The sequence below is a fragment of the Hemicordylus capensis genome, chromosome 5, assembly GCF_027244095.1.
Source record: "Hemicordylus capensis ecotype Gifberg chromosome 5, rHemCap1.1.pri, whole genome shotgun sequence".
In the NCBI taxonomy this organism is placed as follows: domain Eukaryota; kingdom Metazoa; phylum Chordata; class Lepidosauria; order Squamata; family Cordylidae; genus Hemicordylus; species Hemicordylus capensis.
In genome coordinates, this window is record NC_069661.1 from 27,447,870 (window position 1) to 27,474,799 (window position 26,930).

A 26,930-nucleotide genomic window follows, 5' to 3' on the forward strand; every position below is an offset into this window, starting at 1 on the left:
CTTAGCCTGCTGTCCAGTGATCGTGAGAATAGCTTCACTGTTTCTAAGCCACAGTCTCCCCATTGGAGCATGAGTATAATGCTAACCTTCTGCACAGGCTTACTGGGACAATGTATGTGAAGAGCTTTGAAGAGTTAACTCTTGCTAACTGAACAAAGAGGCATCTTTTGAAAGTGATGATTCTCTTTGTTTAGCAGGGGGAGAGCAACTGGCCCTATCCAACCCCAGCACAGCATCCCTCCAGTCGCTGTTGCTGGTGTCAACCTTATGTTTCTTTTTAGATTGTGAGCCCTTTGAGGACAGGGGACCATCTTATTTTATGTATTGTTTATTTTTCTATGTAAACTGCTTTGAGAACTTTGGTTGAAGGGCGGTATATAAATATCCGTAGTAGTAGTAGTAGTAGTAGTAGTAGTAGTAGTAGCTACAGGGAGGGTATGTAGCTCAGTGGCAGAACACACGCTTTGCTGTTGAAGGGCCGCAGTTCAAACCCTGACAACTCCAGAGCAGTGTTCCAAGGCTCACACATTTTCTGATGTCTGCTCAGTTAATTTTAGATCCCGCTCAGGTTGAATCAGGAAGGCCCCACTCTGAATGCATGTGTGCACACACTGCCTTGATGCTGCCGTCCAGAACAAAACTCATTCCGCACTCAGATGAAAAAAATGAGAGAGAACACTGCTCCAGGGGTGGCTAGGAAAGATGGCTGTCTAAAAATAATGAGCAAGAAATTGTCTACTCAATCAGGGCAGCCATCAGGGGTTGGCCAAATTGGCTGAGGGCTCAAGGCCTCTCAATGGCTACTAGTCTGGTGCCTGTGGGCCACCTCCAGCCTCAGAGGCATGATGCCTCTCAATAGCAGTTTGCAGGGAAGCAACAGCAGGAGAGAGGGCATGCACATATCTCTTGCCTGTGGGCTCCCCAGAGGCATCTCTTGGGCCACTGTGTGAAACAGGATGCTGGACTAGATGGGCCTTGGGCCTGATCCAGCAGAACTGTTCTTATGGCCATCAAACAGCCTGTAGCTCATCTCTGAGGTCCTGCTGGGGGAAAAGTGGTAGCTGACAAAAAGCACTCCAAGCTGCCGCCGCCAGATAAGTTATATACTAATGTCATATGCCACTATGGGCTCCTTGGAGGAAGAGCAGGATATACATGTGGTACATAAATAAATGACTAATGGGAGATTCATTCATTCATTCATTTATTCATTCATTGTATTTCTATACCGCCCATAGGACACGGGTTCTCAATCTTGGGTGGTTGTTGGATTATAACTCCAATCATCGCCTTGGCCATTGTGGCTAGGAATGAAGGGAGCCGTAGTCCAGCAACATCTGGGGACCCATGGTAGGGAATGCCTGTCTTATTGCATTTATTGCAATAAATAATAATATTGTTAACTGCCCAGGGACAAAAGTTTGGGGCAGTGTACAAATTTGATAAACAAACAAACAAACATTTATTTATTTATTTATTTATTTATTTGCCGTATTTATATCCTGCTCTTCCTCCAAAGAGTCTCTTCTTCTTCCTCCAAGGAGTCCAGAGTGGCATACATGGTTATGTTTCTCCTCACAACAACTCTGTGAGGTAGCTTAGGCTGAGAGAGAAATGACTGGCCCAAGGGCATTCAGTGAGTTTCATAGCTGAACAGGGATTTGAACTTGGATCTCCAACATTTTGCAGGGAGATTACTTCTCCTTTATAAGTAATTGAACAGGAAGCCAACTTTAAATGAGAAAGAAAAGTTTGAAATTTATTTCTTACTAAACATAGGCTAGAAAACAAGAATAAACAGGCTAACAGTCTCTTATGCAGTTAAAAAACTTCTCAGGCTTGAATTTAGGACAGTAAGTGAGGAGGAGACAACTACTACAGTGACTACACATGCACACTACACACACACACACACACACACACACGCGCGCCCCAAGCCAGTGGACAGACACATTAAAATTAAAGAAAGATGTGCCATACAAATAGCTGAGACAATGTCTATGGAAAAATCCCAATGCAACATTCTAAGCACTACACCACTCGACATTTCATTTACTTTTTAGGACTTCACGTGGAATTTTCAGTGCTGGCTTTACTCTGTTACTTGAGATTGCAACAATAGCAAAAGATGTGGAAACAGAAGGAAGTTCCAGGTTTGCAAGCCTTAAAATTTGGACTTGGGGGTATTATACTGTTGCCAGCAATATACTGGTACATGATGTTATTTTGAGCAAATGTATTTTCTGATCCAGGGTGGTTCTATATGGAAAATGCCATGGAATTTGTCAGAAAAGGTCATAAATGAGTCATGCATGCTTTAAGATATTCATTGTTAATCTGCTTGCTGAAAAGCAACATACTTGATACAGCCCATAACTTAATCCTCCTGTAATGTGGGAAAAACTGTAAAATTTCAAGATGCTAATTGATTAACGAAGATTCCTGTTTGCTCCAAACCAGCACAGATGGCAAAGTCAGTACTGAGAGCCAAAAAGAGCTCAACGAAGCAGCACCCATTTTGTTGCTGAGCTTTTTTTGAGTCCATCTCATAACCTCAAGATCAGGACTACTTTGATAATTGACTGCTGCACCCATATTTGAATCCAAAAAGCTAGTTCCCAAAACCCCATCACACGACTGCCACCGAGAAACAAAACTCAAGATGCGGTATGCAGATGAAGGGGTAGGGCTAAGTTTTGGGTTTACCAGGGCGTTTTTCACACAGGGCTTTTAGCGTGCATCTGCTCCAGATTAACATATGTGCATTCAAATATTGGCCAGATGTACCCCGAAGTCCCTGCAAGCACTTCACACACAATTTGGGTTTCTCATTGCACATTAGAGTGTAGCCTGATTTATATCCAGGATTTTTTAAAAAAATCAAATGTTTGCACCGGGGTTTGGGGGGCAACTTCAAACTCGCAGTAAACCCACGGTCAAGCCTGCTGTGTGGAAACCGCTCAGGTGGGGGCAGGGTTAGCTCAGGGAAATGGTGTGATGGCTTTTAAATTAGGGTGACGTGGCTGTATGTAATTCCAATGTGTAACATTTGATGGTACAGAGACTAAGTTGTACTATCCTAATTGTTGTAATCTGCTGCCCGTGATGAGCAAGCAATATGTTTTGCTCAAAATGCATTACGCATGCAAAGGCAATAGCAGTGCTTCTGCAGAGCACACAGGCTGTTTTCATGATGATTACTGGGATAGGGGAAGCCTCCTACCCTAGTTCGGGAGCTGTGTTTGCCACCAATTGGCTGTCATGAGAATTCTGCAAGCAAAGTAGGAGTGGGGGGGGGAACAGTTGCCTGCGAGCAGGGGCGTAACGATGGGGGGGCAGGCAGGGCACGTGCCCTGGGCGCCACCCCGGCGGGTCACGTGGGGGGGGCACCAAAAAGTGGCTTCCCCCTGCCCCCCCTGGATCGCCCGCCGAGTGTGGCGGCGGGCATGCAACGGCAATTTGGCGGTGGCGGCGGGTCGCCCGCCGAGTGCGGCGGTGGCTGGTGGCGAGCTGTAGCGCGTCCTGAGCGGCGGCGGCAGATCGCCCGCTGAGGAGTGCAGGCAGAGCGACGCCGAGCCTGCCTTCTGGCCCGGCGTCGTGCAGTTGGGAAGCGACGCCGGGCCAGAAGGCAGGCTCGGCGTCACTCTGCCTGCACTCCTCGGCGGGCGATCCGCTGCTGCCGCTCGGGCCACGCTACAGCTCACCGCCAGCCGCCAGCCACTGCCGCACTTGGTGGGCGACCGGCTGCTGCCGCCACCCGCCACCGCCAGATCACCGCCGCACGCACGCCGCACTCAGCGGGCGACCCGCCACCGCCGAATCGCCGCCACTGCCAGCGATCTGCTGCCTGGGGGGCACCGCCGCGCCCTCACAGGTATGTGGGGGCCAGGGGGTGGGGGGGCACCATTTCAGGGCCAGAGCTTGCCCTGGGCGCCGTTTCCCCCCGATACGCCACTGCCTGCGAGCTGGGTATGGAGGTGAGAGGTGCGGGGTGTAGCTTCACCCCACCTTCACTCTGAAGCTACATACAAGTTCTAGGCTTGCCGCTGCCTCCTGTTTCTGTACTCAAGTTTGCAGATGACCGTTTCTCCCTCTGACATTAAGAACATAAGAACAGCTCTGCTGGATCAGACCCAAGGCCCATCTAGTCCAGCATCCTGTTTCACACAGTTGCCCACCAGATGCCACTGGAAGCCACAGGCAGGAGTTGAGGGCATGCCCTCTCTCCTGCTGTTACTCCCCTGCAACTGGTACTCAGAGGCATCCTGCCTTTGAGGCTGCAGGTGGCCCATAGCCCTCCGACTAGTAGCCGATGATAGACCTCTCCTCCATGAAGTTATCCAAACCCTTAAAGCCATCCAGGTTGTTGGCTATCACCACATCTTGAGGCAGAGAATTCCACAAGTTGATTATGCGTTGTGTGAAAAAGTACTTCCATTTGTTGGTCCTAGATTTCCTGGCAATCAATTTCCCTGGTTCTAGTGTTATGAGAGAGGGAGAAGAATTTATTTCTATCCACTTTCTCCACACCCTGCATGATTTTATAGACCTCTATCATGTCTCCCCACAGTTGTATTTTTTCTAAACGAAAAAGCCTCAGGTGTTGTAGCCTTGCCTCATAAGAAAGGTGCTCTAGGCCCCTGACGTTAGCTGAATTCTCATGGTGGCCAACTGGCAGCACATACAGCTCTCAAACTAGAGTAGGGGGCTTCTCCTACCCTAGTAATCATTGTGAGACCAGCCTCAAACAAAATTTCTGAGCATCTGAGGTTCACCTTGGGGTTTTTTGTTTTTGTTAGCTCCCCAGCCCCCTGTGCACCCCTTTACTTTCTCCCAGATAAGTAATTGATTGCCATTCACTCCCACGGGCAATAATAAAACACCATTAGGGGAAGCAGCAATGTGAACAAAAGCTGTTTCCCATCCCTCATGCAGGGTAGCCTGACTTCCCTCTGCTGACCAGAATTCCACACTGAGGTGCAAGTGCACCCCACCAAGTATCCTCTCAAAATGGGAGTGATTATCACACACTTGGTTAGTTGTTAATTTCCATGTAGAGTATAAAAGTTAGGTATGCTGCTCAGTGTGTGTGATTTACCTCCACCGCAATGGTATACTCAAGTGCAGTCCTTTTAGTTTCTCCTGTATACATGAGCAGCTGCCATTTGTTCCTATGAAGAAACATACAAGACAGTGACTTTTGGGTGATGCTGCAAAACACCAAGAGGGCATGCACACAAGCAGAGCTACTTGGGCTTGCACAGCCCTGTCCAGGTAGGGATGCTCGTGTGCAGCGTCAGAATCGGGACCGATCCCGGAACTGCCATTATTCGGAGTTTTACTAAAGTAGAAGGCCATGAATTTGTCTTTCTACATCATTTCCTAGTTATGTGGCTGCTTGGACTCCCTGCATTCTGAGCAGCCATAGAGCCAGGTGCCTAGGGAGCCTGGCAGTGGGGAAATCCCCAATCACTGCACTTCTCATGTGGTGCATTGTGGGATTTCAGGAGGCCGGGCTATGTTTCCCCGGCCTCCAGATGGTCACGCCACTTGCAGCAGAGCAGCTTGTGTGGGCACATGAGCGACGTGGCCGAAGAGGATGGCCAGATCATCTGGGGATAAGGTAGGTGTGATCCTGCCTTCCCCTCCCTGCCTGGGTAATAAGGTCATGTGAACGACCTTCCTGTCTTGTATTTTAATGACTATCCTCTGCCATTTGCTTTGATGGCTTTTCATTAGATACTGTTTTAATTGTGCTTTAATTGTGTTTTAATAGTTTTGACTTTTTAATATTAATTGTTGCAATTTTTTAATCTTTTATTGGCTGTTTTGATTGTTTTGTAAACTGCCCAGAGAACTTGCATTTTGGGTGGTACAGAAATGTGTTAAATAAATAAATAAAATAAATAAATAAAAATTGTCTGTGTCCAACACAGAACACATGTGACATTCACTTTTGCTTGTTTTCTGTCTTGGGAAGACAAAGGTGCATTTTCTGTCCTTTTCATTACAATTGTACATTTTCCATTACCTGAAGAGTTCCCACTATGTTACCACACCAAACAATATGATTAGTGAGACCCACAAGATTTGAAAATAAACTACTGACACATTAATTTCCAGAAAGACAGATCGATCTTTGCAAATATAAAGCTTTGGTGAACTGCTGAATTGCACAGACACCTGTTATACTCCTTAGATTTTTAACTTAGGACTTCCAAAGAAAATGGTATGTATATTTGCCAGACAGATTGATACCACCATCACTACCAGAGCTCAGAAATTTGAGAGAATTCCTGAAGAAATGTGACTTTCAAACATTCCTGAAAACACAATTGCTTTTCCATTATGATAGAAGATTGATTTTCCAGGTCCCCCAAAAAATTTAATTATATTAATATGCCTGGAGTTATATGCTCAAGGAAAAACCCTTGTTTGGGGAAAAATGGACTTAAAAAGAAAGAAAGAGCTGAAATCTCAATTGCCTGTCAGCTCATTCAAAAAGAATGTCAATGGGTTATGTGAGTTGAGGATTTAGCCATAGCTGACTGTCTCCCAATGATACATTCAAACAGGATTCCAGACACTAGTTTATATTTTATAGCTAGGATTGTCCAGATGGGTCATTGCAGAAGGTTGGATAGGTTTATTTTTCTAGCTCTGAGAAGTCTTTCAGAACACAAAGACATTTTTTATTTTATTAATTTGGAAACAAAAGGATGTAAGGAGCCAAATATAAAATATTTTAGATTAATAAGGTCATGTCTAAGTAATGTGTCACCACCTTTTAAAGGGATTCTTGACAGTGTTGCTGTAATCCTATGATCACAACATCTGGGGGCCTGATACTTCTTTTGAAATAAGGTCTTTAAACTATAGGCCAAACCAGGAAAGAGATTTTTCTTTCTTTCCCAAATAACAATTGATTATTTATTTCCAGGACTCGATGCAACAAAGTTAAATAATTCTAGCCAAGAGGTTTATACAGTGGAGAACTATCTCTAGATTTACAACCCCTGTGTGCTTGTGTGCTTGTTGGAATGTGCAGAGTTTGATGTAAAAGAGAGGGAGTGAGGCTGAACACCAAAACAGTGCTTTCCAAAATGAGCTATGAAAATTTTGTTGTGCCAACCAAGCAAGACTGACAACATTATAGTGTGTCATATGGTACATAGCAGAAATTATACTTCCTCTCCAGCCTATACCAGCATAGGCTGCTGGAAGAAAAGAGGTCATTTTTATTAGAGTACCTTCCTGATTTTTATGCTTTTGCCACACAAGTACTGTATGTAAGTTTTTCACAGCTAGCCAGCTCACAGGGAAGGAAATGCTAAATCAGCAGGAAAACATAGCTTGTCTGGGGGGGGGGTGTCTGGGGTAATATTGGTGCTGGTGCTAGATGAAATTAATACCTTGGCAAAGATATTTGCAAAGTCCCACCATTTACCATGTTTAAATCTTTTAAAAGCAGATCCTCTCCAACTTTGGTTTCCCAGATGTTGTTCAACTGCAATTTCCATCATTCCTAGACACAGTGGCCAAAGGCCGGGCAGGGGCGTAACTATAATAGGGCAAGGGGAGACAGTTGTCTGGGAGCCCACTGCCTTGGGGGGGTCCCCCAGAGGCAAGTCACATGACTGACTCCCCCAGTGTTGTGAACTATACCTGGTTTCGCACTCTGTACATGCTCAGAGGGAAAGAGGCAAAGTCACATCATACACAAACTGAATTGGTTCTTGGAGATGGTGACCATGTAGGATCTGGGCGCGCAAACAGAGATAGAGAGAGACACACTCAGAAAGTTCAATGGGCTTTATTATAAAAAGTTGCTCATCAGGATAAAATAATCCACATTAAAAACATGTTTCCGATTCAAGGTGTAGTGTAATGTGCCTAACTAACATATGTTTGTGCAATCAGTAATTACAGATATCTAATAATCTAACAAATCCTAAATAAAACATTTAGAGAGAAGCAGATTAAGAAGGGGGGGGGGCTCAAGAAGGGTGTAACAGTGATTAGTAAGGAGGAGGAAAGTAGGGATCCAAGGCTTGTGGAGTGGCATATTACCAGGATCAGAGGCTTGAGAATGGTGGATCTTTCAGCTGAAGGAGAGAGGCTTTTGGCTGAGGACAGGAGCTTTTAGATCAAGCATGCAGTTTGCTCAGAGCACGGCTGAGAGTCAGAGCACCATGGCTGGGGGAGTCTTGACTTCTTACTGCGCAGTGGAAGTCACAGACAGTTCCTGTCCATGGACAGAGTTCCTGCCTCTAGCCCCACGGCTTGGGCAGCAAACTCTTGGATTACTCATGAGCAAGTCTTGCTTGTAGGCACAAGACTGCCTATCTGCCATGTCCAGAGACTCCTTCTTATAGTGGTTCCATCCTTTGATGTTCATTTGAGTCTTCTGGATCACAAAAGGCGACTATTCCTGTTATCCTCTGAATATTGTCTTTTAATTACCAAAATTAGCTCAGGATATTTGGTCAGTCCAGGGTAAACAGGGTCTCTCCTGTTAACAGAGTATTGTTCTATTGTCATTCCCCAAAATAAATCTACATCTTCTCCTGCCTTGTCCCAAGAATGTTAAAAGTCAGGAGTTAGTGAAAGAGTTAGTTCTATTTGTGTGAGACAGCGATTAAATTATTTCTTGTGTACCTCTATCTAGTGTGTAATTATAACAAGAGAATATTTAAAGTAACATAAAAAGGGGTGCATGTGTAATCAATACATTTGACTGAGACAGAAGCATCCTGTCAGTGAGGAAAAGGGATAATTTCAGCAGTGTGAGACTGGTAATTAAGCCTGACCCATTGTGTCTCTTGTGAGTTCCACAAACACTGATAACCAATGCTAGATTACCCCTGCCTCTACAAATCATTTACCAGGCATTACCCAGGCAGATCTGGGTGTCAATTCACCCTGAGTCCAGGCATTTAATTGAACTCTTAATATAAAATGAAATCAGACACAGGCCTGAATTCCATATACTTCTGGGTTGGTACCTCTGAGTCTAATATGTTGTGGTGCCCAACACCAGCTGCTTTTAAAAAATAATTTAGGATGATGTTCTATTGTGGCTCATATATACATTTTAAAATCTTGTCTCTGGGCCCACTACAACCTTGCTACACCTCTGAGGCTGGGGGTGATGGGGGTTGTTGTTGGACAACATCTGAGGACCCGAGGTTGAGAACCCGTGTTATAAGAGTGTTCTAGACAACCCACAACTTCCATTGTGATTCTTGAGGATAATTGTTTACTCAGTCATAAGGGCAATTTACACAGAAGCTTGCCTGCAACCTTGGAGAAGCCGCTGCCCGTCTTTGCAGACAATGCTGAGCTAGAAAAATCAATGGTCTGACTCGGTATATGGCAGCTTCCTATGTTCCTAAGCCTAAAGAAGCTGAACTTTACTAGTCTTCAAGAGATCCCTTTGAGATGTACTTTTTTGGTCTTGCCTGCCAGGGCTTTTAAACTGTTTTAAAACTGTTTCATATTGTTTCAGGTTCTGATTGTTTTGCTAGTTTTAATTGAGAATGGACCAGTTCAGATGCTACTTTTAAATGTGCATTTAGTATTATCTGTGTTTTTTATCCCCATTTGGAAAACAGATTCAGATCAACAGGTTCAGATAGTAGAGTGTATTCTTCCAAACACATGTTTAGACTCTTACTGTACCTTCCTTTCTCAGATTACTTCCTTCTCTCTATGGTTCCCAGACTTCCTTTGTTGTATTTCCTGCTTCAAATACAGCACCTTACCATTTCCAAGCTCACAACCCCAGATTTCTGCTGGAGCATGAAAAGATACAGTTTTGCAGCTGTAAGTGAGGTGCTGGAAGGTGGGGGACAGAAGGCAAGGGACCAAGTGTGAACCCTGTGCCTTAAAGGGATTGTCTGTGGCCTGGCTTCCCCAACCCTACCTTGGGCTTACTCCTCTTGCAGCCTCTCTGTGTCAATCCATCACCCACAACCTGACTGGGATCTCCCTGGGCAAAACGCTATGTCAGATCCCAGCAGGGAGAAATGCTGGGGAGGGGAATTACTAAAGAGGCTGTAAATGGAACTCTGGAATGTGGAATAAATGCTGCTTACAAGACAATTATGCTGTTTACAAGTTTCTAGTCTTGAGCCTGAAACATTTCAGAGATAATTATAGAAGCCTCCAAAATGTTTTGGCCACCAGGGCCATTTTGGCTTTTGGAGGCAATGAGGTTGCTCCCTTAAGGGTGGGGGAGGGTGCACTTACCCCACCCGGTGCATTTCCCCTGCTGGTGCTTTGTTGTATCAAAAACCCCTTGGGGCGGCAGCGTACCTCCCTAGAGCCTCGTTGCTGTCCTTGGCTGGAAGTGGCCAGAAGTACCAGGCGAACAAAATGTTCCAGCTGCTTCCCAGAATATTGGACAGCACCACGTGCAAAAAAAGTTATTTGGTCCCCCTAATAGTCTCTATTCCTCCTAAAGGGGGGAGTATTTAGATCCCCCAAATAGTCTCATGTCCTCTATAACAGTCCCTAGCTGGCAACCCTAGCTGCCAGTTTACATATAATAACTACTTCATAAGAACTGTAAGGAGAATCCTGCTGGCTGGAGCAGACCAAGGGCCTATCTAGATCAGCAACCTGTTTTCAACTGTTTTCATAAGCAAGGCTTCCTGGTGTTCCCTAGCAAATGGTGTGTATTTGGTTTGGTGGTTTGCTTTTGTTTGTTAAATTCCTATACTGCCTCATACCAATGTCTCATGGTGGTTTAATGCCCTTGAAGATGAAAACTTAATGAAAAGACCATTGTTCTTTTTGCATACCTTTTTATTTTTAACCAAGTAATAAGTAATTGTTGCCGAACTGTGCAACTCTTCAATTTGGGTCTGCCGTTGGAGGCCTAGAACTGCTCAGCTCTTCTAAGTTTGTTTTATTTTTTATTTAGATATTAAAATTTTATACCGCCCTTCCAAAAAGGCTCCAAATAGTTAACAATTAAAACTTCATAAAATAGCAATTAAACAAGCAGAACGATTTAAAAACCCTGAAAACCAGGTGGCCTCTTCATTTTGGGTCTGCCTTTGGAGGCCTAGAACTGCTCAGCTCTTCTAAGTTTGTTTTATTTTTTATTTAGATATTAAAATTTTATACCGCCCTTCCAAAAAGGCTCCAAATAGTTAACAATTAAAACTTCATAAAATAGCAATTAAACAATCAGAACGATTTAAAAACCCTGAAAACCAGGTGGCCTCTTTTTGCCTCTTTACCACCCACCCCCAGGAATCTTATGTGGAATGAGTAGTTTGTCCCACATTAAAATAAAGTGGATGCTGGCAGCCTACTTCAAATCCCTTACAGTCAAGGATTCAACCCAGTGACCTTCTCACTGCTGCTCTGGCTCTGGTAGGAGCTATGACATTCTGGAATGTGCTACAGAGCTGAGTCATGGTTGTCTCATTTACCTGGTTTAGGCTTTCACCAAAAAAGTATAATATAGCTCACTTTGGAGAGCCAATACGCTAGTTACAAAACTCTGGAAGAAAAGTATAGGAAGTTCTTATACCAGAAGAAGACTCTCACATATATATTTCTAGTCAATCAGGAATTATGGGAGGACATGCTACTGTGACTTATCTAAACAAAATTTAGTAAGTTTTAATCTTACTATTTGCTTACAGGCATCAGTAATAAAAGCAAAATAATCTGGAGGATTATAGGAACATAGGAAGCTGCCATATGCGGAGTCGGACCATAGGTCCATCTAGCTCAGTATTGTCTACACAGACTGGCAGTGGCTTCTCTAAGGTTGCACGCAGGAATCTCTCTCAGCCTTATCTTGGAGATGCTAGGAACCTTCTGCTCTTCCCAGAGCGGCTCCATCCCCTCAGGGGAATATCTTGCAGTGCTCACACATCAAGTCTCCCATTCATATGCAACCAGGGTGGACCCTGCTAAACTAAGGAGACAAGTCATGCTTGCTACCACAAGGCCAGCACTCCTCTGGTTACCTGGAGGAGGTCCTTGTTCAACAATGGTCTTGTTCTTCCTTATAATTCACAGGTATTATCTTAATGATCAATATATCTATTGATCAATAGTTATATCAATATAATACAGTACATCAATACAATCAATCTATTGTATTGATCTAGATGTGATCAATACATCTATTAGTTCTCACAATTTTAGCATGCGTTTAGCAACTGGTGAAAGTTGCAAGGGAACCAGCTTTTTGATCTGCAGATCACAGAAATGTGCATATATAACAGATCTGCACCTGGGCAATCAAAATAAGATCAATTTTTTATTTTTTTGGCAGAGGTTGGCCTTGACAGCACTTGGGCTGTCTTCTATCTAATAGCCAGTTCATAATGATAAAAGAATAGGACAGTGTTTTACAAATACAAATATGACGGTTATATAGCGCTCTTCAACTAAAGTTCCCAAAGCAGTTTACATAGATATAAACAAACAAATAAATAAATAAATAAATAAATAAAATGGCCCCTGTCCCCAAAGGACTCACAAACAAAAAATGAAACATAGCATAGACTCCAGCAACAGCCACTGGAGGGATGCTGTGCTGGGGATGGATAGGGCCAGTTGTTCTCCCCCTGCTCAATAACGAGAATCACCACTTTTAAAAGGCGCCTCTTTGTTAAATAAGCAGGGGTAGAATGGTTTATTAGTGATGGAAATAGAATTATCTCTAAATTTTAAATTTCCCCATTACCTTTAACACCAAGAGCTTAAATCCCAAAGCTGGTGATCTCAAATTGTCTCTTTGGCTACCATCCATCTCAGAGTTAAGGTGCACCTATCCATTCTGAAACAAACAGACTGCAGCACACCTAGATTTCTTCACCATAACCTTACTGTTTACATCATAGAGTTTATATATTTTGTGCCTCAAAGCCATGGCAATCTGTTCACTATACTGCTAAAATTTGTTCACATTCAGATCTGTTACATATATTTACATTATTAGAAAACTATTTTTCTGCTCTAATGCACGCTTCCCATAGAACTGGGAATAGTTATCAGAATAAAGGCAATTAGAATAAATTGTAAATAAAAGAATAAATGAGAATAATTCATCTTTGAGAATAATTTATCTTTGGAACCATGATGCAAGGAGAGGTTGTCAATAAAGCCAAAGGATGTAATGAGTGAGACAGAGAGAGACATAGGAGAATCATTCAACAATACACAGTTTTCATAGGTGGGTTGGGAGATGGGAAGGGTGCAGTGGTCCCTCTAATTATTTTCATCTCTGTGTGGAATTAGTTTTGTTCTGGGTGGCAGTATCAAAGCAGTGTGTGCGCATGAGCATTCAGAATGGGGCCTTCCTGATTCAACCTGAGTAGGATCAAAAATGAACTGAGCAGACATCCAAAAACTTGTGAGCATGCACATGTGCGCACCTTAGAGGGAACAGTGGAAAGGTGTAACAATTTGTTAGGAAAAACTAATATTTGACAGGTGCAGTTTTTACTATACAGCTTTTCTGTTATTTGCTAGGAGAATGGGAAAATAAATTAAAATTACAGAAACGTATTTTGCAATTTGGCAATCAGTTTGCAGTGATGTGGTCTGTTAATTAAAGACAATAAAGGATTCTTGAGCAAAAAAAAAAAAGGTTTGAATCTGTATGCTCAAACAAAAATGGAAGACTAACTTCTGAGTTGCTTTGTTAACTTAATTTGCTAAAGAAACAAAGAAGAATAAATCCCAGATTATGAAAAAACTGTTTGTTTGGGATAAGAAGATTAACTCTGTATTCTCAGTTCTTCATCCCTTGATCTGGTTGTGAGTTAAACTTGTGAGTACAGTTAATTAAATAAAGAGCAAAATTTTCAGGATGAGCAAAGGAAGGTCAATGGGTTTAATTGATTCTGGGAAACTGTGTCCCAAGAAATTATTTTAATTTAACCCTCTAGCAAACATTAAGGCTGTTCACATGAGCAGCTCTATCCAGGGTTGTGCAATTGCACCAGGGTAGGGCTGCTTGTGTGAAGTGCCAGGATCAGGTTTCTTCCATGGGCTTTTACCCAGGCCGAAGGGCACGAGCACACCCTTCTCCCTGGTTGTGTGTGTGTGTGTGCTTGGCCTGCCTGCAGTTGCAGCAAACACAGAGCCGGGAGGCTAAAGCACCCAGCTGAAGGAGAATCCCTCAATGCACAATACTACTGGTGTGGTGCATTGAGGGTTTCTAGAGGACATTCTCCTCCATCTCCCTGCTCTCCTGTCCCTGGCGGTGCTGCTTGTGTGCTGCGGTGAGCGGCAGAGCAAGCTAGGGAGAGTGATTGTGTGTGACTTGCCTCTCCACCCTTCTTACCCTGGCATCTCCAAGATGGGGCTGAGAGAGATTCCTGCCTACAACCTTGGAGAAGCCGCTGCCAGTCTGTGAAGACAATACTGAGCTCGATGGACCTATGGTCTGACTCCGTATATGGCAGCTTCCTATGTTCCTCCCCAGAGAGGTCGTGTCACAATCTCATTGGCTGATATCCAGAGCAAGGAAGTGCTGGTGCAGCAAGAGAAGCAGAATTACAGCATTTCCAAATTAAGTGTACTGCTGCACTGGCACTAACTGCACTGGGGAAGGGGCAGTTTTTGACAACCCCCCATTCCCCAAGAAGCCCTCTGTGCCTCCTAGAAATATGTCCCTGAGGGCTGTGCCTCCTTCCTTGCTGCAGTCAGTGTGCAAGTGCTGTTATTCTGCAGTTCTCACTGTGCTTCCTTGCTCGGGATGTTAGCCATTTTTCTGTTGATCCAAGCTATTTAGTTTCTGTACCTTTCTCAAGTTTCAGCCTCATTTTCATTTTAACTTCATGTCTCAAATGCCCAAGAAATTACTCTTCCTGCCTGTAGGGCAGCCCATTGACCCCATGGGATAATTGTCCTTGGTGCTGATTTGTTCTTGGGAACACCAAGCAGCCCGGTTACATTTTTGTTGTTCCCTTTGCGCTGTCACCGGTTAGCAGCTTCAATCTACCTCCTGGGCTATGGTTGGCTGCTGCATAGAATGAAGAAGTTAGGGGGGTTGTTGGAAGAAGGATTAATAGTGGTACTGTACTGGGAGCAGTGGCGAGGAGGAGGGAGCATAGCTTCCATCAGCCTTGGCAACCCTCCCTAGGGCCAGCTCTGCCCTTCTGAGATTCTGCCAGGACAATGACTAAGGAATGCCTTTGTTGGTTTAGGTAAGTGCTCCTATACAAAACAGTCTCTTTTCTGTCTACTCTGGGATGACTACCTTGTTGGACCAGCCCTGGAAATGGCTGTCAGTATGTATATAAATTGTCATTTAAAAAATTACATGAAAGGTCTATAGCCTCTTTGTTGAGAGAAAGACTGTACAGTCTACCAAACACACACATAAGCAATTGCTTTTGTTTATTTTCTTTAGGAGTTGCTCAGAATCAAATGAACTTTCTGTTCTTTCATCTGTGAAGATATTTTCTTCCTTCTCCTGCTCACCTGTCAGGTAGGGATTTGCAGGATTTAAAGGCTTGTCATAATACATCGTAGGCGCTTTCCAGAGGTTAATGGCTAAATAAGGGGAGTTGAGCCTTGAGCCTTCTGCGATGCACTATGTTCTGACTTGGAAGCCCCCGCTTTTAATCCCAGATGTGTCAAGGCGGATTGCACTTACTCAGTCATTAGTGACGAAAGGGCTCTTTGCACAAGTTGAGAGGCACTCCCCTGTACGTGCTGAACTACATATATACTACAAAGTTGACTCTTGGGATTAATGAAAGTTTCTGTGGACCGCGATTCAGCCCTGATTCATATGAATCCTTGTTTCCAGGAAATATTTCCATTAAAACATTCTCAGGTCCTGTATGTTTTATCTGTTGAATTTTGATTATTGGATTCAGGCTTCACACTGGCATTGATAACATAAATGGTTTATTAAAAGGACTTTATACAGTTCCCTGGCAGGGTCCAAATACAGGCCTGCAACATGTGTCCCCCTAGTCCACGGAGAGAAAACAAGGGTCTGTATACTGGGTTTTACTTATAGTGCTTCTTGCTTGGATGTTGTGTTTGCATTTTCACTGCTTGCCAGTAGATGGAGCTGGCTCTTGGTCTTTTTTCTACATTTCTATATAAAGCCATTTCCTCCCTCTGAAGGTGTTCAGTGGGATTCATTGCCCTCAAATGAAGTAATTACTATATTTAGTCACTACCCAAATTGCATATTTAGTGCCTCGGCACCAATCAGGACGTACCTTTATTTTTTCCCTCCACAGGGTGGTAAGTGGCTAGCCCCGCCCTTAACCAATCTGAAATCAGAATAGCTTACAGGCACTTATTCTGACCAATAGCCAGCAAACAAAGCCAGCCCAGTAATCTGATTTCCCAGAGTCCTTCTAGGCAGGCTGAACAGATATCTTGGAGATCTTTGTGCAAAATGGGAGCACCCAATCTAACCAAATGGAGTTCAGAACAGGTAGGAGCCCTGGCTACCTTACTCCAGCATCCCCTTCTCTAGAGGGAAGCCAGCCCTTTCCTCTTCACTCAGCACCCTGACCAAGCTCTCAGGAGGCACTGGATTTCTCCAGTATTTGCTTGGAGCTCTTTCCATTTCCTTTCCTTTTAAAAAATCCCACTAGCCGGTCTTGGCAAAATTCAGAAATATAAGGAATGAGGGGGAAAGTGGGGGATATGGTGGACTGGCACTTCCTTTACTAACAAGCAAACAGTCCCTCTCCTTCCTTCTTTTGGAGAAACAGGCTTTAAGCAAAGCCTCCCGCTTCTTTCTTTTACTCTCTCACCTTTCTTAAGGGTGAAATAGAGGGAGAGGGGCTATAACTTTCAAATAAAACAAGGCATTTTAACTGGAATTACTAATTGGACAAATTCAAACCTGTCCTGTTTGAAATGTGTGTATCTTTCATGCAGAAATATTTGTTTATTTTTTTAAGATTCCTGAAATTAGTGCCTTCTTTTCATGGGCAACCTAACAAGCACAGCTTGGAAGCCAGTCCAGTCCAAAATAGTAAAGTAACTCCACCACTCTATAGTCCTTATGCCAGTTTTTGTTTGCTGTTTGCTTATTTTGTGTTAACCTTTTTTTTTTTGGTGGGGGACAGGGTGAGTGGTAGTAGTATTGAAAGGGGAAGTTTTCAGCATAAGTTATTTGAACAGGTTTATGATTGATATGGCTTAATTTTCAAATCTGATAAAGGATTCTCTCAAGTACATGTTGCATAGAACTGGAGCCAATTCTATATAGTTTATGGACAGGGCTTACTCCTAAGTACCTGCTGTGAGCATAGGATTGCAGCCCAATATTGTGAGAGAGGGAGAAATAATGCTTGCTTTTTTTAAAAAAAAGTATAACAATGTCCATATGTGTGAGAAGGAAGGAAACAAGTGGGCTCTGTGTGTGGCCAAATACATGGTGGTATTTTCAAGCAGTGTGAAATGTGTAAGCGGGTGCTGCCTATAAATAGGCATTCACAATTTAAACACACACACACCCAAGTTCATCTGTTGGAGGAGATGGCTGAGATTGCAAGGGGGGAGGTGAAGTGGAAGTGTCACTGATAGAAGAAGGGATGGAGCTACTGAGGGAAAGAAGAAGCATGGGGACTTAGAGGGGGAGAGGGCATTGCTACTTTCCGCACTGACACCCACTGTGAACCACTCAAAGGGCAGGAATCCTTTACTTACAGCCAACCAAGGGGTTAATTTAACACCAAGTTACCACTAAATAGCCAGCTGCCAAGTGCTGGTGTGAAAGATGGAGATTTTGGTTGAGACAAGTAAACAACTTTACAGATGGAGAAACCATGGGCTGGTTCTTTCTCTCTTAGGGTTGGACCTGTCTACAATTAGCCCCACCTATGGTTACCCTGGCTCCATTCCCTCCGCGGCCCCCACCCCAAACCACCACTGCTGTGGGTGGAGAAACATATCCCAATATTGACTGTTACCAATGTTCATGTAGTTAGTTCTGCTGCATCCCTCCTCATTTCCATTGCAAGTGTGTGGAGGAGAGAGGTTGGAGACTCAATGATGGAAAAGGCAGTGATGACGGTGGAATTGTGAATTACAGCCAAGTGTGTGCCCCTTACCACCACCACCTCCTGCTTCATCCAAGTAAAGTCATTGATGGGGAGCTTGGAGACAGGAAGGAAAAAAGGTCTGGATACTCAGCCAAACATTAGGGGCACATGCCCCTTGTGCCCAGAGCCGATGACCGAATGCATGGATCCTGGCCATGGTGACTATGTGCCTATTTGTTGTTCTTTATTACAGGAACCATACGTTATCCCTGTTACAGGATCTATACACACCCCTAGTTTGGTTTACTAGTTTGGTTTACCCCTTGGAGTAAACCATGGTTTGGCATGGTTGACATGTGTCTATGAGGAAATAGTCCTGGAATAAGCAGTGTTATAGCACTGGAGTTTGGAATACCCTAGGAAGCCCTAAAGAGGGAGAAGCACGGCAAATGCTTTTTGCTCCCAGGAGAGTCCAATACAGTCTCTCTGATCCAGTAAAATCAGGCTGACCACATGGTTCATTCCTAACAGCCTGAGACTTGCATCAGATGTAGTCTCCATTGCTTGGATCCTCCAGATCAAATTAGCAACATTTCTGACATTCCTGCATTCAAGGATCTAAGCAGTCCAGTCTTCTCTTAGATCCATTCTATTGCCCCAGGGAGATTGGCTCTTTTGTCAAACTCCACCTCCTGCATGGGTTTTCTAGCACCTTCTGAAAGCTCAGCCAGGTATTAGGAGCATCCAGCCAGTTGGTACCCTGGAATGAAGTGAACCTCTTCACCCATCCCAGAGGTACATGCCCAGCCATTGAGAGAAAAAACTTAATATTGGGAGACAGCCAGCAGGTCTGTCACTTGCCAGCCCCCTCTCCCCTCTGGTTAGTTCCAACAAGCAGGACTCGGCCCGAATCCAGTCCCAACTCTGGTGGCGAATGCTTGGAACATTGGGAGTTAACACCCCTAGATGAGTAGGACAAGGAGGTCCTGTGGAAGGCATTATGGTGTGCTAGGTTTCTCAGGGGAGAGACACCCCAACTTGCTCCACAGAGTTCCACTTCACTCACTGCAGTGCAGGGAAATGCCCCACCGCTGCAGGACCTGGTCTTCCTCTTTTAGAGAAACCCAGAGTCTCCTTGGCTCACTCCCCCGACCTACTTTTTAAAGATTGTGCTCCTTTCCCTCCAAGCAGCAGGAGAGACCACATCTTTAGACAACCATGGAGAACCAGAGAAATCACCAAAAACGTCCCACATCTGATCTTTATGATTGGCTTTAAAGTCAGCCAGGAAGAAGACCCAATTCACTCAGTAGAAAGTACATGATTTTGGAATGACCTTATGTTACAAAGAGTCCCCTCAAACCTTTTTTCTCAGCTCCCATGTGTGTGTGTGCACGTGTTTGCTCAGAGGGCAGTGTACTAGTAGAATGGCTTCGCAACCCATTCCACCCAAGATTCTGAGTAAATATCCCTGGTGTGAAGCAAGGTTGTGTGTAAAATAAAATAGAAAGAGTGATGTGTAATTAGTGATTGGGATATTTGAAAGTTGTGAACCCTTACTTGTGTAAGAAGATGTCCAAATATGGCTTCTGAGTTTTGTGGTTTCTAAAATGAGAGAAATCTGTACAATGAACAGGAAAGTCCCTATGGAAAGGTTTAAGACCCAGCCGGAGTACTCTGCTGTCTGGGCCATTGACCCCAGAGAGGTAATGTTCAGAGAGATGCCCCTTGCCCTTTCAGGTCAACCATGGCTACACCCAAGAATTTGGAAGTTAGCACAGATCAATTGGCAGTGGAGCCACACCAAGCATTAGAATTAGAGGAATGGGTGATCCACCTTGGGGACAACCCTTGGGGATCACACTATTTTGATTGGAAAGATCCCTTCAGGTGCTGTTTGATGGGCTTGAGGCCTGTTGCAAGAAATAAGAGCCAAGTAGTGGCTGCAAGGAGGCTGCTGCCACCTGGAGTTTATTGCTTGTGGCCAGGAAAGTTATTCATGAACAACTTGAGGGCCAGCTTGCCCAAGAGCAGGAAGAATCAAGGAAGACCTATGATCAGGTTCATGAATTAGAAACAGTTAAAAGAGGCTAAGCAGGAACTGGCTTTACAAAAGCAGGAAATTCAAATCTTAAGAGAAACCCATGGGAAGTATAGAGCAGGAAAGGAAATAGAGGATGCTGCTGATCAGCGATGGTGGGCTTTCCAGCTTCAGGAGGTCCTCATCGCTGCAAAGGAATGGCAGACACAGTAGATGGAGGGAGTAGACCTCTGGGTACTGTTAGCCCAAGTAACAAACTCCATCCAACATATCCTGGCTTTGTAATGTGCCTTTATTGTTCAGACTTGTATGCAATATATGTCAAAGATTAAGGGAAGGCAGGATATAAATGTTTTGAATGAATTAATGGCCATAATTTGGGTATGTATGTATTTATCATATTTCTATACTGCCTGATATGTACATCTCTAGGCGGTGTACAAAATTTAAAATATGTTAAAGTTACAAATTAAAAAATTAAGATGTGTCATGAAAAATCATGTAGTTCTACCCACACACGTGGAACTCACCAATTGTTGGGGGAACAGCAGTGAAAGCACTCACTAGTTCAGCTATTGGGTTGAAAAAGGTTTGGATATAAAGATACACATTCTTGAAAATGTTAGTGAAGAATTCATTCCACAGGACTGTATTTTTAATTGGAACCCAGCTATTGGTTCCAGTCCCAGAGCGAAATTATTGACCATGTCCAAACTATTTGGAATTCATGATGCAGAGAGTGTGAATAATCCACCATGAACTCTCTTGCACATGCTCTACTAAAATAAAATGTGTGTGCTAGGGCAGAGTTGTGCTTTCACATAATTCCTATTCATGTTGTCATGCTTCCATAAGAATAGTTCATGGTGGATTGTTCCTGTCATGGATTCCCAAATAGATTGCAAATGATAGATTGCACAGATACAAATTTTTTGATTTAGGAGAATCAAGGAGCTCACTATCTCCCCTGCCTTTAGTAGGAGGGGTGAATTGCATACCATGACCCTTTTATTGGGCCTTGGCAGAATAATTCTGAACTGTGAGCTTTTTTGTTTGCTGGATCAAAAGAAATCTGATTCCTTAGGAGCTTAATTGGACCAAAATAGACAATGTTCAGTGCTGGAAATGCTCACTGCCTCCCTGGGGTAAAAGAACGGGTCCAGCAGATTGTGTAACATGGCAGCTCTGGAAAAAGCAGCATATGAAAGTATTGGAGACTACTTTATAACCATCATGTCACTGGGTTCTTATTTTTAGAATTAGTTAAGTGACAGATAGCTATGGGGTGAGGCTATTCATTGGGAGATGTAGTGAAAAAGCACAGAATGCATTCAGGCTTCTCTGCTATATGATGAAATTCCCTGGCTGTGTGTAGCATTTCTTCTGCCCGGCAGATCACACTCTGCACGATACCTTACTTTCATTTCCCATGGTTTCCCACTTCTTTGCTTTGAAATATTCTTCTTTTTAATATTTTATTTCTATTAAGCATTATATTAGGATAATCTGAAAGAGGGTATTATGTTGCTATGTATACATATCTTTATATTTTAGATTCTTATTTATTTATTACATTTCTGTACTGCCCAAAAATAGTCTCATGGTAGTTTACATAACAATTAAAACCACTAATACAATTACAATTGAGGCACCACAGCCTTTATTATAAAGAGATATTTATAGCTATCAAAAACAAAAGGCTCAGACCCAATCCTAAATGCACTTGAAGGTAAAGTTGTGCCATCAAGTTGATGACCACAGAGCCATGTGGTTTTCTTTGGTAGAATACAGGAGGAGTTTACCATTGCCATCTCCCGCACAGTATGAGATGATCCCTTTCAGCATCTTCCTATATCACAGCTGTGCATGAATTGTCCCCTTAGCAAATCAGGGCCTGCCCTGGTTTGCATTTGAATGGGAGACCACAAGTGATTACTGTAAGATATTCCTCTTAGGGGATGGGGCCACTCTGGGAAGGGTGATTTTCTTTTCTTTTTAATGTCTGGAGGATGTATAATTTTAAAGACCTATGGGGGAGCAAATTCTGTGCAAATGTGGCCTAGGTTGGAATGCACCCAGTCAAAAAGAAATTGTGTGTTCTTGCTTGCATGTGCCAGTGCAAATGAAATATAACTGATATGTTTTCTAAGTTTATATGCACAGAAACCTATTTAGATGTTAAAAAGGCAAGTGGTGGGTAGGGGGGAGCTCCAAATGATAAACATGAGTAAGCCCTGAGTGAAATTTTTACCATAGAGAGGCAGGATATAAACAATAAAATGAAAAGAAATATGTGTCATTTGAATCATATCCACCACAGGTTCTTGCACTCAGGAATATCTCTCTATCTATCTTGATAGCAGTATTGGGCTGGATGAGAGATAACAAGCTGAAGTTTGAATCTTAACAAGGTGGAAGTACTGTCTATAGGGGGTCGGGATCTGAGAGATGGTTTAGATCTGTCTGTTCTGGATGGGGTTACACTCCCCCTAAAAGATCAGGTCTGTAGTCTGGGAGTGCTCCTGGATCCCAGACTCTTCCTGGTTTCTCAGGTCAAGGCTGTGGCCAGGAGTGCTTTTTATCAGCTTCGGCTGATATACCAGTCACATCCGTTTCTGGAGACAAATGACCTTAAAATGGTGGTACATTTGCTGGTAACCTCTAGGTTTGACTACTGTAATGCACTCTATGTGGGGCTGTCTTTGTACGTAGTTCAAAAACAATTGGTACAGAATGCGGCAGCCAGATTGGTCTCTGGGTTTACCTGAAGGGATCATATAATACCTATTCTAAAAGAACTGCACTGGCTGCCGATACGTTTCTGAACGAAATACAAAGTGCTGGTTATTACCTGTAAGGCCCTTCATGGCTTAGGGCCAGAGTACTTAAGAGCACGCCTTCTCTGTCGTGAACCCTGTCACCTATTAAGATCTGGAGAGGTCCGGCTATGGTTGCCGCCAACTCATTTGGTGACAACTCGGGACTGGGCCTTCTCTGTGGCTGCCCCAGGGCTTTGGAACGCTCTCCCTGCTGATATAAGAGCATCTCCTTCTCTGTTTGCTTTTAGGGGGACCTTGAAGATGTACCTGTTTCCCCAGGCTTTTAAATGAAATTTAAATTTTTAAATTTTAATGTGTGTTTTTATCTATTGTGATTTTAATCCGTTTTTTATGAATTTTAAATGTGTTTCGTTTTATATTTTTTAATCTGTACACCGCCTAGAGATTTCTATATTAGGCGGTATAGAAATGCAATAAAATAAATAAATTATATATATATATATATTTTTCATACCACCCTTCCTCTGAAAGGCTGCAGGTTGATTAATAACAAGAAAAACAATAATAAAACTTCAATAAAAACAAACACAGGTATAGTAAAAAGAGAACCAGGGGCTACTCGCAGGCCAGATGGCTGTTTTAAAAGTGTGTTCTTCAGATTCCTCCAAGAGGCTGGGGGAGAGCCATGAGGATCTCAACCGTGAGTGAGTTCCATACCCAAACATACCTATTTATGGAGGAGAGACCTTGCTTTCTGGTCCCTCTCCTTGAAAAAAGCACTGTCCTTTTTACTGTAAACATTTTACTCTGGTCTTCAATGGCTTGCAGAACCTTAATATTCGCAATACACAATTAAAACAGTAAAAGAGTTATTTGCCCTTTAAACAGTCTATTGAAAGAGTTGGTGATTTTGACACCACTTCTGGCTGCTTCCTCTTCCTCCTCCTCCTCCTTGCAGGGCATCTAGTGGATCCATAAGCCTGAATGAGGGGAGCGGGGCACACTAGTCCCAGCTGGAGAAGCAGCAACAGATGGAGATGGTAATGAAGGCCTTCCATCTCACTGGTTTCTTCTCCTCTTCCTGTCCCTGTCTTTGCCTGTTGGATGCCTTAGTAACATGTTTGTGTGAGTTGTCATTCTTAAGGGTTCCGCTCCTTTCCCAGGGAGGGACTCTGTAGGCTGGTTCTCAAAACTGGCAGCTGGGTAAGAAGATTGTGCAGCATAGCTCCAAGCCCCACATGTACTACTGAGAAACAGTCATGAGTCAGCAAAAATCAAGGTAGGAGGAGGGGGAAGTAATTGTGTGATAGCTGCAATCTGGGTAGGATAATGGCAGCCTGCCCACATTGTGTACCCAGCACTGTATCGAAGGTAGATCAAAAGCACGTCATGTGCCACCTACCCAGTTCGTGGTTAGCACACGATCACTTCTCCCTCTTCCTACCTCGATTTTTGCTGACACATGACTATTGCACAGGATGTGCATGGGACTTGGAGCCTGGCTGGAAGCTTCTCCTAACCAGCTGTTCGTCATGAGCTCTAAGAATGGAGAATCTCTAGCATGCAGTGTATAAGTATGAACACAAAGGTACCATTCAGTGCCTAGTATGCCACGTTCACACCCAGCAGCTACTGAGATATATTTTGAACTGTTGGTAAGACACTGTCAGTGTATTTTCAGTATATTCCACCAGTCATACAGCATATGAAGGAATTCTCTTTTGACAGCTTTATATACTAGTACTGTTTTACATTGCATATGTTTTTCTAAAGTTATATCTCTCTGTTTTATCTGTGCTCTTTGCTCTCCATTTTTCTATATAAAATGTTAAAAATAGAGTGTTTAAAACACAGTTATGTTGAATTATAAATGGATCATCAAAGAGTTCATCATTGCATATTACTACAGTAGAAAAGAACAAATACATTGGGGATAACTCGAGTATTGTATTGAAACCTGACCAAAGAGTCAGCATTCCTAAATAAAGCCCGTTAGATTAAAGCAATTAAAGCCACAGAACATGAAACTAAAAATGGGATTAGTCTACATTATTCAAGTAATAAGTGGTTTGAAGAACAAAAAGAAATCAAATACAGCCCCAGGAAAACTGGATGAAGACAAATGATCTTGGAAACATTTAGACAATGTTAATAACTTTACTCATGTGAGTAATGCCATTGAGCTCACATGTGTTACACTCTTAGTAAATCAGCTTGTGGGCATAAGTGCTTGCAGAACGAACACTGTTAATTGTGGCATGTTTCCTTGTACAGTAGCAGACAGAGATCAGGCTATTTTTAACCTAAGTGTTTTATTTGTGTGACGGTCTATCACCATGGAAGCGGTCACTATTTGTTTTTATTTTTATTAGTCTGAACTTGCTTGAAGGTTTCTGCATGGTAATAAAATCACCAGAATTGACAATCTAACACACACACCACCTCCATGAAACCATTGAGAAGACAACATGATAGCCTACTGGATTGCCTTGCTGAGTAAGAAGGAGAAGTAACACAAAAAGCCCATCTCCTCCGGCTGTAATGTTGTTCTGTTTATAAAAATATACACCAAGTATCACAAACATATGCAGTACTGAAGGCATGAGAGGATAAGATGGAAGAAATGTTTAATGGTTTTTGTGGAAGCTCCAGAGGGTCTGCCACCATATGTTTGGGAGGATGATTCTATGTAAATGGAAACCCCCGAGTATATTGGCCTAATATCGTCCATACATTTCCTGTCCTTGTGATTAGAAAGGGATGCTCTGAGGTGGAGATGCTCTTATTTATGTATTATTCAATGTTTATACCACCTTTTATAGAGCATCCCAAGATGGTTTACAAAAGTTAAAATACAATCAAACGGCATAAAAATCACATATAAAACCTTAAAACCAGTTAAACAATAAAAACCATAAAACACCAAGAAACCACCATCATAAAAAAGACAAACAGGAGAAGTGAGAGACCTGGCAGCCCCTAAGGGGTAAAAGCCTGAACAAATAAAAAGGTCTTTAGTTTTCTTAAAAGCAGCTGCAGATGTCAATGAACAGACATTCACTGGGAGAGCATTCCAGAGCCTAGGGGCAACAAAAGAGAAGGTCCTGTCCCGCATGCAGGACAATTTAGCTTGTAACATATAGGAAGGTGCTGAAAGGCATTATCTCATACTGTGCGGGAGAAGGCAGTGGTAAACCACTCCTGTATTCTACCAAGAAAACCACATGGCTCTGTGGTAGCCAGGAGTTGACACTGACCCCATGGCACAACCTTTCCTTTCCTTGTCTTCTGAAAGTGATGACAGAAGAAGAGAGATCACACAGTATTCTGCCTTCCCTCCATCTCTGCAATGGCCTATTTACCAGTGATTACAGAGGCTTGTCTTACACTGACATACAGGGCATCCAAAGGAACGAAAGAAGGATCAGTGTGCCGTTCACCATTCTGAGGTCAGGGAGGTGAAATTATGCAGAGAACTTTGCCAGAGAGCTTGAACATTTTTGTGGTTTTTCTATGTTTGCTTTGGAAGTAATATCAGATTGAGACAATTACTTACCCACTGGTGTTGCAGCTGACAACTCCAAGCAGCATCTTGTCAGAGAATTCTCTTTCCTTTGAAACAGTACTGGTAGGAGGCGAGGAGCCAAGAATTTTTATAAGTGCTGCTAAAAAACCCCACACACAAATGTGTTTAGCTCTGAGTAACTGGTATCCAGTGAATTGTGAATGAAGTGGTCTCCTAAGGGGGGGGGATTAGAAGAGCAGGAGGAAACTTCTGAATTGAGCCCTTATGGATGTGCAGTTGTCATCATTCAGAATCCTATGTGGACAGAGGTTTCCCCTCTGAAAAATAAATTGCAACCATGGAAGTAAGGCATTGCACACACTGGTCACTTTTCTATCAAAGAAAAGCACAGATGCACATCAAGACAGCCACTTCTTATGCTCTCTCTTTGGCGTTCTAATGCAGGGACCTCAGAAAGGGCTTAGAACAAACCCAGCAGACAGTTGTGAACTGCACAGTGCATGGATGCTGATGCATGGGCAGGTGTGGTTGAGCAGACTACCAGCACGGGATGAAGTCACATACAAATTGTAGGGTTTGAGTAT

At 43.2% G+C, this 26,930-nt stretch overlaps 1 long non-coding RNA gene across 1 annotated transcript; it reads right to left on the minus strand.

Annotated features, from left to right (window-relative positions):
• Positions 1 to 1,626: 1,626 nt before the first annotated feature.
• On the minus strand, positions 1,627 to 26,420 carry LOC128326719 (uncharacterized). The gene is made up of 3 exons (XR_008308217.1): positions 26,377 to 26,420; positions 5,099 to 5,171; positions 1,627 to 1,731 (listed from the first exon to the last, which is right to left on the minus strand). It is a non-coding gene; the product is annotated as an uncharacterized LOC128326719 (long non-coding RNA).
• Positions 26,421 to 26,930: the final 510 nt, after the last annotated feature.